The sequence below is a fragment of the Lissotriton helveticus genome, chromosome 3_2, assembly GCF_964261635.1.
Source record: "Lissotriton helveticus chromosome 3_2, aLisHel1.1, whole genome shotgun sequence".
NCBI classification, from domain to species: domain Eukaryota; kingdom Metazoa; phylum Chordata; class Amphibia; order Caudata; family Salamandridae; genus Lissotriton; species Lissotriton helveticus.
The window spans coordinates 246,577,668-246,591,081 of NC_136062.1; the positions used below are offsets into that span (position 1 = coordinate 246,577,668).

The 13,414-nt window shown below is 46.2% G+C and overlaps 1 protein-coding gene across 1 annotated transcript in view; it reads right to left on the minus strand.

Moving 5' to 3' along the window:
* LMAN1L (lectin, mannose binding 1 like) overlaps positions 1-13,414 on the minus strand; it is a 362,659-nt gene that overhangs the window by 157,051 nt on the left and 192,194 nt on the right. The gene's annotated exons all lie outside the window — the stretch shown is intronic.

The window sequence follows — 13,414 nt, forward strand, 5'->3', positions numbered from 1 at the left end:
TTGATGAAGCCTAGAAGTGGCGGGCAGGACACTGGGATTATAAGTGACACCTCAGTAGTCCATGGGGTCTTGTTAAAAGCCGCGAATGCATGGCCTTAGGGAATTCATAGGCACCTCAGTACATGCAACCTGCTTACACACTAGTGAAGGGCCTTATTGTACACCCTAATGGCATGCAGGGAAGGTGCAACTCCAGGAATTCACAGAAACTTCACAATAGAGTCTGTCATGGGTTAACCAACGCCGTGCAGGTGCAACCAAAGATTACCACAGAAACATAATTTGAGGATCTGTGTAGTACCACACTGAAGTGGTGTGGGTGCATCCCAAGGAGTACCACTCCCCTTGTATGTCGCTGCTTTCTATCCTCATTCAGTCTCCCTACCACCCCCTCCACGCTCCTGCCTTCCAGGATCACCCTTCCTCCTGTTGCTGGGGCCAGGCAATGCATGGTGGGAGCGGCACTAGCTTTGTGACTGAGGCTCTTCTATAACCGTAGCTAGTTATTTGGTGTTTTTGTGCCTGGCTTTGCGTTGTCATTCTCTCAGTCGGGGTCCGGTTATTTACCAGTTCTCATGTTACGTTGCATGTTCCGCACACGCTGTGTTCCTGTTGAATCATCAGTCCACATTCACCTTCCGCCCCTCGTTAGTTTGTATTCCTGGGTGGTGGGTACTTAAATTAGGTATCCACATGCAGTTTTCGGCTCTGCCATTGCCCCAGTGTTTTGCAATTTTGCGTGTGTTTAAAATGGAAACTACGCTACTCTCAAGGTAGTCATTCTTTCAAGGGAATGTTGACTTATGCTGTGTGTAAAGTTACCAAAAAACTCAAATTCTGGAAGGACGCAATGCTTCAAGTATTCCGCCTTTGCTTTACAAATTATTTTTCAGATGTTACTTTAGCATTACAACTTCCAGAATAGATTTGGATGTTAGCAGGATTTCTGTGCTACGCCACCGTGTACACAGGCCACCCTCCTTACGGGGCACTACTGGATGACCAAGGTCCAACCACAGCCTATTCCATCTCAGTACTTCTCAGGCTGGCGCCCCACATCATGGGTGTATCCACCATACAACAGGGCGGTGCATACAATCAGCTGCGCCCTAGCACAATACAATGCAACATTGAGCAAGCATTTGCAAAGCAATAGGTCTCGCATTTGAGAGAATGAGAGTTATTGGCATTGTAAATGACAATGTTTTTATTTATGTGTTTTGAAAACCTGCAAGCGGGGCTTAAAAACGCACTTTGTACTTATAGTCCTTGCTTACGAGAAGCAAGGCTGGCACTAAAACAGGCGCAGTTTCTGCTAGCCTTGCTTCTCTATAAGTACAAAGTGCATGTTTACGCATCGCTTTCAGGTTTTCAGAACACATAAATAAAAAAGCATTGTGATTTACAATACTAATAGCTCAAACTCCGGCAAATACGAGACCTATCGCATTGCAAATGCTTGTTTGTGGATGGATCTAAGTGCAAACGACAGCACAGTAACTTTCTTTTTTAGTTCTGCCAGCTGGCTCGCATACCTGCCGTTGTGAAAGAGGACGCCTAAATACTTGTGGCATCTGGTAGCTTCTATTCTTTCCTGGTGTAGAGGCCATATCGACTTTTTGGTCCTAGTTGTACGGAAACGAGGATTTTGTTTTTCTTTTTATGTATCTGTAAGCCATTCCTATCGGATTATGTGGTGGTCACGTCCAGGAGACGTTGTAAGCCGATCTTTGTATGACTGAATAGAACTAGGTCAGCAGCATGGAGTAAGTTGGATAGACTGAGGCCACCCAATTTGGGTGAATGCGAATTAACTGAGCCAAACACTGAAGAAAGTTTGGACAGAAATAGGTTAAAAACCATAGGAGCAAGGACACAACCTTGCTTCGAGGTCTTGCGTTGTTGTTGTGGGTCGTTCCAGGCACGATCCGTCCCCGATCTTGATCCGGACCCATGTATCAAGATGCAAAATCTACAGGGCCCTGAGCAAGCGGTTTGGAATGTTGAGCAGGAAGAGTTTCTGCCACAGCTTTCTTCTGTTGAACCTGTGAAAGGCAGATTTGTAGTTTATAAAGCCCATATATATGGGACTAATGTTAAATTCGGCCTGGTCGATCAGGAAAGAAAGTGTGATGAGATTCACTGATGTCCCCGTGTTGCTTGTGAATCCTGTCTGGTTTGGTGGTATGATTGAATTTGACTCGGCCCATGATCGTAGGGAGTCCAGCAGTACCCCTACGAAATACTTCGCTTCATTATTGATTAGGGCAATAAAGTGGTAATTCCCTGTAGATTTTTTGTCGCCGCCTTTGAAAATCGGAGCAAGAATCGATCCACGCCATGAGACCGGGATGTAGTTCTATTCTAAGATAGATAAATAGAGCGGGCTAGTTGAGTTGCCCAAAAGGTTGGATCCTCCTTGTATAAGCCTGGTGGTAGTCCACCTGGGCGGGGAGCCCAATCCTTGCGTCCCTTTGCAATTATCCTGACAGAGTCGTCCATTTGGGGATAGTCCGTCAGTATGGAGTCCCATGCCAGTGTGATATTTGAGGTTAGAAGACGTCAACGTGCCTCTCCCCTCAGAACCGCGCCCTCACATTCCAACCATACAATAAGTTTAGCTCACCACTGCGGGGTCTGGGTGCTCGCGGGGTCTTACAGTAGATTTCAATGGGGTGGGAGGCCAGAACCAATGGTAAAGCTGTTTAACTAGACATGATCACTTTCATGTGGGGTCGTGGGTAGAGTCCCAATCGGCGGAAAGCTGGTGGGGTCAGGATATTTTGCTCGGTGGCCAGCTGTATATTCCTAGTGATGATGTCCCAGGAGTGCGAGAGAGCGGGACAGCTCCATACTATGTGGTAGCAAACAGCCCCATTCGTGTCACAACGCGGGCATGCTGTGTGCGCTGCTGGGAACATAGCGTTAATTTGTTTGGGCAGTGATGTACACCCGATGTAAGCAATAATATTCTGTGAGCATGAATCTAGTAATATCTTACAAAACACGTGGGACCTTGAGCGTTTTATCGGTTCAGCATACGTGCTCCTATGGAATCCAATATATAATAGGAGTATGCAGTTCCTTCCAAGAGAGAGATAAAGGTGCCTGACAGATCCTAGGTGAATGACCAGGGGTCGTCTCCCTTAAGAAAAGGAGCCCTCACATACCCAGATGGGTGTCATGCTTCACCTTACGGCTTTACTCCTTGTTGGGCCGGCGCTGCAATGCCTGATGTGTTCTCAATGGGGGCTCTTTGTCGGAGATCTTTTTACCCAATACCGTATGTTGAGTGTGAGTGCAGGGCCCTTTTGTTTAGAATGGTGTATAAAAGTGAATATCTATAAGGAAGTGTGTGTTTAAAATTAACTAAGTAGTTCTCAAAACAGAATGTTTTAATGGATGGGTCATCTTGTCTGGTTAAAAACGTGTTGGCTATTGCCAGATGCAATGATCTAAATTAGCTTATGAAAGGTCAACATGTGCCTTGCCATTGGTTAGTCATTGATGATCAGTTGTCAATTCGTCAGGACAAAAGTTATCCTCATCTACACAATGGTTGGAAGCTGATTATGTCAATTGGTATCCAATCCTCAATAAACTAAGTACGGTCAGTGCTTGATTTGGAAAATGATAAGTGCCAGGGCCCTGACCAGGAGGCCACTGCAGCTTGCACCACCCATTACCCTGACATCGCTGTCAATAGGGTTAACAAAACAACTTTTAACCAGCTCTCTCACCCGCAAGTGCAAAAGTCAAGATTATTCCAGGTCCCCAAAGCTAACGGAATGGCTAGGGAGGCATGTATTAGTAATTTTGTATGTATATTGTAATCATAAACAACAGTTTTTCTGATCTTCTCTAAATTAAATGAGCAGCGCCACCATGTGGCAGGCTGTTATAAGTGTGGTGTTGACAATTAAGTGTGGGTGCCGAGCACCAGAAACCAATTAAGTTCTGCTGCTGAGTACCAGTAACAACCGGCTCAAATTAAGAGCTGAGTATGACATAGATACCTTAACATTGTTTCATTCGAAAGGACAGATCAACCTATAATGAAGATGTAAAATGTACAATTCATGACTGAAAACACCTATGTATCATTAGTGGGGTGGTTATATTATCGCTTTTGTGAATGCATGCTTCAAAGTCCTACATCTTGCTGCTATTGCTGTATGGTGTATAAAAAGCCACATAAAAAGACAAAACAAGTGACACACTCTAGAATATTAATAGGCAATCAGTTTCACACACTGTGTTAAGAATGGGCATAGACATACTCAATTATGGCAGTAATTCTGTCTCCTCGAGTGGGAGCAGCGAGTATCATAAATGTAGGGTGCTAAAATTAAAGAGGAAAAAAAAATGAGCTGCAAAGTAATAGCAAGGGTCCAACACAGTTACCTGCACACACTTAGTGTGTGCATGTAACTGCTGTGTGGACTGTTGTGTGGACTTCACCCGACGACCTACCCCAGCACTGCTGCCTCGGTAGAGGAGGAGCAGAGATGTGGTCATCTTAAGTACCCTTGAATTAACGATTAGCAGGTGATTTTAACTGTGCCGACCGTAAAAACACTGCAGTATTCGAGTGTCCAGTATGGGCGCCATTTTGGGTGACTGCAAAGGCAATAAAGATGACGGATACGGCCAGGTGATAAACCTCAACAACTCAACTTGTAGGTGCTGCCGCGGTGCTGGAGTGAGGAAAAACCGGGATACTTAAAGAAAGCTGGTCTCACAAGAAGTTGAGCACGACCAGCGAGAAACCATATCTCATAGAGGACTCGATTCTTGACAGGAACTGACTTGAATGTCAGTAGTCAGTCGCGCATGGGCAAAGGCGGGGTTGGCTGGGGGTTGCATCAGCGCCAAAATGGGGAGGAGCTAATAGGCCTAAAGAAGAGTGGTTGGCAAGCAGTCGCAGTAGTATTGGCTCGTGAGTGGGGGGGCAACAGGCTGAGGGCCTGAGGGGTCCGCGGGGGGTCACGGGGCAGGGGGTCACGCGGGCGGTTAATTTAATAATCAAATATAAATAATTAAACGTACTTTTCCGCTGGCCGGGTCCCGCGTCTTCTATGCTCCTGCTCTCAGGAACAGGAAGCAGAAGGAGGCAGCCAGGCTCCCTCCCCTATCAGCGTTGTGATTGGTCAGGACGCCGACCAGCCTGTGGCATATGGGGAGGCCATGTTCTCCGTGAAGGCTGCAATGCAGCCTGCATGGAGAACGGCACAGTGCGCATGACTGGTTTAGGCGGCCCCAGGGGGGCGACCAACCAGTGTTTGCACCCTGGAGTGCGCAGGCTCACCACTCCTCCCCTGCCATGCTCACAGAGCAGATCCCCCCACCCCCACCTGCTCGCCCGCAACCAAACATAAAATGGTACCACTTTATGTTTCTGCATCACTCCACTGCTATAAAGCAGTGGGGTGACGCTCCTCCGCCCTAGTGGAGGAGCCAGCCCTGCTGGCAGGCCCAATTATTTGCATGAGTGCAAAATTCCAAAATGTTGTTTAATAGAACACGAGTTTAATTAACAATGGCCGTTTTCTGAGGAAAATATTCCAATATATTTGAATGGAACTCAACATTTAATTAAAGGTTTGTGATGAAAAATTGCCATATTGTGAGAGTAAAAAAAAGTGTAGGAAAAGGTGGCCATTAATTTCGATAGTAGTGGAATCGGGGGCCTTCCCATGTCTTATATTAAAATTCTAGTGTCATATGTTTTCAAATGCCAAAGTAAGGGGCCCTTTTATCAGTATGTTCAAAGAGTGACGGACGGCTACCTAGGTGGATCCAAATGCTGGAAATTTTACCAGTGTTATTTAAACACAGGATATCTTAAGAGGGGTTGGTCAATTGGTCAATTCGGTCCATGGGATTTCATCATTCAACCCACTCACGAGTTGACAAGCGAAAAATATAATTTTACTCCCTTCTGAATAGGTTGTCTTGGGTCACGTGTGTATGCACTTCCAGGACTGTCCATCTTACATGGTCAGGGGAGTGTCCCTCAGCCACAAAATGTCTACACATCTTACTGCTTATATTCTTACACCGGACGTTACTACAGTGTTCCATAATTTGTGTTTTGCCTAGTATAGTGGTCATCCCTCTGTATTTCTTGTTGAGGGACATGTCACCATGTATATGCAATTATTTGTGTTGCAGTTGGTATGTGTTTTCTGCCGCCAGGTGAATGTATGCGTGAGTTTGACCTCTTTTGTTGCATTTGTGAAAGTACAAACTACACAAGAGCCGCAAGGAAAGTGCCCCACCACTTGGGGTAAGTCCCATAAAGATCTTTATTCCAGTCTCCTAGATTTGCGTGGCCTAGTGTGTATGAGCATGTCTTTTAGACTGGAGGTAGGTTTGAAGGGAAAACGTGGAGGTGGTAATGATAGGTTGACTGTTTGTAAGATGCCCTAGTGTTTTCTATTGGAGTCAGGTGGTTACACGTGTCAATATGTCCTCTTGTGGTCTTGTGCTTGTCTCCAGTAAGGCCTCTATGTTAATCTTGGCCCATTTGTTGCTGTTCTGACACAGTGTGGTGGGTAGTCCCTTGCCTCAAGATTGTTAGATAGCAATTCTGCCGATGCGAGGAAGTCTTGCAATGTACTGTAGTTACTGTGTAGTCGTACAAACTGTCCATAGGGAAGGTTGTCCCTTAGTGATTTGGGGTGATGTTTGCTGTACAGAGGAAGACTGTTGCAATCAGTAGTTTTTTGTATGTGGTGGTCTGTAGTCTAACCCCTCTTTGGCAAATGATAAGGTCAAGGAAGGGGAGCTTTTCACCCAACATGTTGATGGAAAGCATAGGTAGGGTTTCAAAGTAGTGATCTAATTACAGAAATGACCACATGTTATCCTATCTCCATTCCAGGCGATTAGAATGCATCAATATATCTGCACCAGAGTGATATTTTGGCGCTGAAGGCGTTGGAGTCATGGAAGAACTTGCCTTTTTCAAATGCAGCCATATCGATGCATTCTAGACTGGGGACGTATGTACTCCCTTTAGAAGTCCCCTGTGTTTGGCGATACAGGAAAATGTTCGCAGTCAAGGCTAGGATAGTGAACTCCATGATAAAACTCACGGGGGTAGGGGACGCCAACTTTATGGACCATAAGGCACTCTCCACTATGTCAAGAGTTGCTGTTTAGGGGAAGTTGGTGTAGAATGCATCTATGTCAAGTCTGATTAGTAGGTCAATATGAAAAGTATCATTAGTGTCCCTAATTAGACTGAGGACATCTCTGATGTCCTGAAGGAAAGGCAGTGTCTCTTTTACCAATGGTCTTGCTGGGGGAGGCCGTAGTCCCTTGTGGATCTTAAGAAGAATGCAAAAGTATGGCATTTTTGGTTGATTGTTAACCCGGAAATCGGCTTCATTCTTGCTGATCCATCAATGTGCCTCAGCAGAGGTCACAATGGAGGTGATTAGGGAGTTCAAGTGTCTAGTCGGGTCCTGGTTAATGGGCATGTAGTAGTTACTATTGGCTAACTGGCGGATGCATTCTGCTTCATAGTCTTTTGTGGACATAATTACAATCGCACCCCCTTTGTCTGCCTGTTTGATAGTGATTAGGGGGTCATTAGCAAAAGATTTACCTGCTTCTGATTCACAGTTGAACATGTTATATAAACTAGGTATTTGTGAGCATTTCCCTATGTTCTTGAGGGCAGCCTGTTCAAAAGTTAGGAGTACATTCAGTATCATGTGTGTGTGGGGGAGAGGGGAGGGTGTGAATTTTGAAGGATTCCATAGGCCTGAGTCAGTTTGTCCAGGGCTTGGTTTTTCTTGAATCTAGCATTTCACGATGTCTGAGGGTATGGATTCTAGTACAGAGCCTCAGTTCTTGGCCGAGAGTGGGTTAACCAGGTCTCCTGTCCTGAAGGCTGATCTAGTTCTGCTGGAGTAACGCAGTGTAAAGCAAGGTAATGGCACATACTTTCCCAAGACCTAAGTGTGGCACTTGCTTTACCATGCCAGCCCTCAGCACACTTGCAACAAAGCAGTGGGGAATCGGTATCTGCTCCTATGCGGACGACACACAGCTGATGGTAGCCCTGGGGGAAAGACCTGAAGTCTCAAAAGTAAAATTTCACAACTGTCTCTCAGAGTTGGCACTGTGGATGCATGAGCACTGTTTGAACCTGAACGCAGGGAAATCAGAGATTCTGCTCTTCGGAGGGGCCAAGCTAATCTGGGATGCCACCTGGTGGCCACAAACACTCGGTGCCGCTCCTATCCCTAAGCAATGTGTAAGAAACCTGGGCATTCTTATCGATGATGCTCTTTCCATGAAGGACCATGTGCGGGCCCTCTGTGGTAAGGGTTTCGCGACCCTGAAACTGCTATCCAGACTCTTACCCTGGGTGCCTCTGGATTGCAGAAGAACAATTACACAAGCCCTGCTCATAAGTCAGCTTGACTACGGAAACGCCCTATTAGTAGGCATGAATGAGTACCTCTTCACTCGACTTCAGGTGCTTCAAAATGCCACAACCAAACTGGTCTGCAATAAAAACAGACTAAGCTCTGCATCAATGTGCATGAAAAGTCTCCACTGGCTACCCATGCGTCAAAGGGCAGTATTTAAATTGCTCAGTTTTACGCACATAGCCTGTATCTAAGCGGCCCGAAGATACTCCAGGATAAAATGGAGTTTTATGTCCCCACAAGAAGCCTCCGGTCAACACATCAAGCATTAGCCAGAACAAAGTGTATCAAGAAGGCAAGGACTGGAGGGCGCTCCTTCTCATATGTGGCAGCTAGGAAATGGAAGGAGCTCCCCTTGGACCTACGGCTCACTCCTAGCTACTTGATCTTTCGAAAAAAACGAAAAACTCACCTATTCCCTAAATACTAAGAATTACGTGTATCCCCTTTCAGCAGTCAGGCCTTGTTTTGTGCTACCAGCGCCTTGATATCCATTGGGATGAGTGTTGCGCTCTATAAATAAATAAATAAAATAAAGCCCTAACAGCTCCTCAGAGCAAAAAATTATGGGGGAAAAGATCAAACTCATCCACCAACTCCTGGAAATTACTATAAGGCTTGTGATCGAAGAGCCCTCCTAGGAGGGCAATCTCTCGGAGTTGCCCCAATCGAGTCATGACTGCAAAACAGTCAAAGCTGTGATCAGGAGCGCCCGGGCATAGGGTACTAACCCATGGGTGCGCTCCAGGGCTCTGTTTCAAGCATGGAATGTGGTAAGTAAATTGTTCCCCCCATTGTTGCATATTTCCCGCTAGAGATGACGGATCAATTGAAGCTACAGAGATCATGAAGGGGTCTCCCCATCTGCTGGTGAGATTCCCACCGTTTCTCTCTCCATTGCACAGTCCAGAGTAGCTACATAGCCAGATAGGAGAGCTCAAAGTCGGGGCAACCTTCCCGCCGTCTGAGGTGGGAAGCCAGAGTTAAGGCAAGTGAGATACTGTGCTGCTCTGTTCTTTATACTGTTAGGAGGAACCTGTCTATCTGTCAGAAAATAGCCCGAGGACAAAATATGGGAAAGGGGGGACAAAAAAGTATAGTAGGCACAGTAACATTATCATTTTGGCTAGGGCTCTAAGGCCTATGACAGATAAAGGCGTGTTGTTCCAGAAGGAAATAGATTTTCTCAGAGACTCGAGAGATGCCCATATGTTCCCCTCAATTAACTGGGATACGGAACAATATATTAGGCCTCCCAGGTAACAAAACATGTGAGGTTCCGACCGAATTTAATTTCCTAATTCTAGGGGTCCATCATCTGTGGTTGAGGCGTTCGGTGGGTATGCATTGGACTTGCCCCCGTTCACCTGAAGCCCTGACACCTTGGCGAAGTGGGCCAAGGTCTTTCAGGCCCCTTCCACATCTGGACGTTTTCCATGCAGGAATAATAACATATCATCTGCCTACAGTGATATGTGGAGATGGCTCTTTCCTGAATCTAGGCACTGGTAACAGTTGCCCTGCCTAGGGGCCAGCACCAGAGGCTCCACCGCTATTGTTAAGAGCACCAAGGATAATGGGCAACCCTGTGTGGTACCTCTGCTGATTGTACAGGGCATGGAAATAAATCCACCTTTCTTGACTCTCGCTAACAGGGCAGAATAAAGTAGCTAGGTCCAAGATAGAAAGCCGCTCCCTATCCCCATACTGACCGCTGTGGTATATAAGAAGTCCCAGTGGAGGGAATCAAAGGCTTCCTCAATATCGATTGCCAGAGCCTTTGGGTTGGTCCGCGACAGAAGAAATCAGGACATGTACAAGTCATCTAATGTTGGGGACTGTACTGCAAGTTGGAATAAATCCAGATCGGTCGAGCTGTATCAACTCTTAAATACGTGTCAATAATCGCTCGTCCAGGATTTTACTGAGAAATTTGTAGTCTACATTCAAGATTGATAGAGGCCAGTATGAGGAGACGAGCACCTCCTCCTTTTCGCTCTTTAAGAGTGGGATATTTAGAGCCATGCGCATAGTGGGGAGGAGACATGCTCCTTAGCGACATCATAAACTTTGCCCAAGATGAGGGCAAGTAGATCAACATATGTCAACTAAAATTAGACAGGGAGTCCGTCCGAGCCGGGCACTTTGCCCCTAGTCAACACCACTATGGCTCCTCTGCATGGGCCCCCCAGAAGGGTAGCAGCTTCCCGTCCCAGTTAATGCATCCCAGGGGTGATCACGTCGCTATGTATAGTCTGTGCGTCTTGGCCCTGAGTGACAGCATAGTGAGATGTGTAGTAGTCACGAAACGTGTTAATGATCTCGGTTTACGGATAGATCATGCAGTCTTTGGGGGTGAAGACAGAGAGGTCCTGTGATAGGCACCTGGTGAGATTTGCAAGGCAAGCTGGCGTCCAGCCCTGTCTCGCTTACTGTGGAATTTATAGAGAAATTGTTGATAATCATAATCTTTAAGACTCTCAATCAACCCCAGGAATTTCTCTCTCTCGATAAGAGATTGTCACCGGGCGGCAGGATTATGTGGGCTGTCTCTAGCGAGGGACTCATGCAATCCCTCCTGCTCTGCAATGCAATGGGTTTGCACCCCTGTCGATGTGGCTATACAATGTCTGCGCATCACCACCATGAGTGCCTCCCACTCGATCAACACTGAGGATCCATGCCTGTGTTCTCCTTGATATAGTTATGGAGAATGGTGGCTAATGAGTCCTGGAAGACAGGATCCCACAAGGCAGTGACATGCAGCTTCCAGGAGAGAATCGGTAGTCATGGGGAGTCCCAGACAAGTGTCAGTATTGCTGGGTTATGATCTGAGTGTTTTAGCTAGGTACTCTAAGTGGAGTGCCTAGTCATGCAAGAACGTATTGTACAGCATTTTATACAATCGCACAGATAAGTCATGTATACCAGACTAGTAGGAGTATTTATTCCCTGAGCGTCGAGTTTTATTCTTGCCATATGTCCACTAATCCTCAATCAGACATCCACTGGCAAAAATACTTAGATGAGGTATGTACTGGGAAGGTGGGTAAAGGAGGGTGAAACCCCAACTGTTCCCCCAAGGACTATCACACCGAGGGGCATTGTCCAAACCGTGTCTTGTCCAGGGCAGTATGTGGGGTGGCCCAAGCAGCAGGATAGGTATGGATTCCCAGGGTCAGGCAGAGAGCTTCACTAGAACGCTTCTATCAGCAAGGTGACGAGCTCCTCCCCCTTGAATTCAATGTTTATCATCCCTCTCCCCCAGAGCACCATTGTGCCCTGCCACAAGTTCCACCACAAACTGCTTTTCACTGCTGTCTGGCTGGTCTCATCATTGCGTTCCTTTTCCCTCTGCCTTATCTCCTGCTTTCTATGTTTATGTACTTAGAGCAACTTTCTCTGTGGCATTCACCTTGTGTACCTCTGGAACTGTTTTGACATATTTAGGTATTTGGCTCTCATCTATGTTTAACTGCATGCCATATGTGAGTAGATTGACTCCATTACTATTGCTCATTTCTTAGCAATCTTTGTTCCCTTTCTTATTGGGCACATAGAGGCTTGTCTCGTGTGTTTATGCATTTAAAAGAGGAATTGTGACTTTGAGGTGAGAAGGACAAGGAACCCAGAAATGCTCAAGAAAAAGAACACTGTAGGAAACTGAACTATAAGATGGCCAACAGAGAATAATGTTAAAAAGGCTCTGGAACTTAAATCATACACCTGATTTTACAGAAAAATATAGGATATTCTTGGTAGTGGAGGGGTTCTGGCTGTCTATGAGAGGCAAAGGCACAGTTTCATAGGACAGAGTTTGGAAGGCGTCTTTGCTTAGGGCTTTGGCCACCGTGGATGCAGAGTCCTGGAGAAATCTCTGGTTCTTCTGATCTGGCAAAAAAGCAGAAAAACTCAAGCACAAGATATTACAACAATCTACCCAAGGTGAGAGGTTTTCGCATTGTTTCAACGTGGACCTGCCGGGTGCTTCCTTATTAGAGCACACAGATAGGTGGAGGAGATTCTGGTTCTAATTTAAGGTGGGCAGTATTAGGAGGCAATTATTGTTTGTGCTGAGAGATCTGAGAGTGTTTCTATTCTAGCTAGTGAGCAGGAGAATAGGACAAGTGCTGAGAAAGAACACAAAGTTTAGGAAGGAAAAAGAGTGAAGAGAGAGGGAAGAATAAAGAACAAGTATTTCTGCATAGTAGCCTTTGTACTCTTATTTGATCAGCTACACTGCCGTCACACACCTGGGGCATTCTTCCGCAAACTTTCCCGCCGGAGAACCCTCCCATAGAGAAGTGCATGACATGAAATAAAAGGAAATGAGAACATGTCTTGAGAGAGAGAGAAATGAAGGACATATTACTTCAGGATTTAGATTCAGTGAATTTTTAGACATCAACATGTTTTTTTTCTCTGGTTGACAGACAGGAGTGTGCGCTTATTAAACCTCTACCCCCCTTCAGTGTCCCCTGTCACTCACCCTGGAAATTCAAGACTTGTTCCAGCCCTCCAAGCATCTAGTATCCTCCATGTAAAGGCTCAGCCTAGCTCTCCGGCTCCTGCTACGGAGACTAGCCCCTCTTTAGCTTATCATAGGGTAGGTAGGGTCTCACTCAAGCGGAGTGCTCCCACCAGAAAGGCTCATGGCAGCTCAAAACGTCTTCCTTACTTTGTCTTGCACACCTGTTGCAGGCAAGTAACCCCAGAATACCAATCCCAATCTAGGAGCTCACCCCAGCATATCAGTTCCCAGAGTTGGAAAATGCCGCCGGTTTGCTGCCCTCCCATCAAAGGGCCCTTCAAGGGTTCAGTTGATCCTACCCTTGGGACTCTTACAAATGTACTACTCTTCCCCCACCCTGTTTGGGACTTGCCAAATTTAACACTCACTGAAGCTCACCAGGCCATACCCTGAAGATTCACCCCAGGCTTACTGACCCACCCATTACCCACAGGAG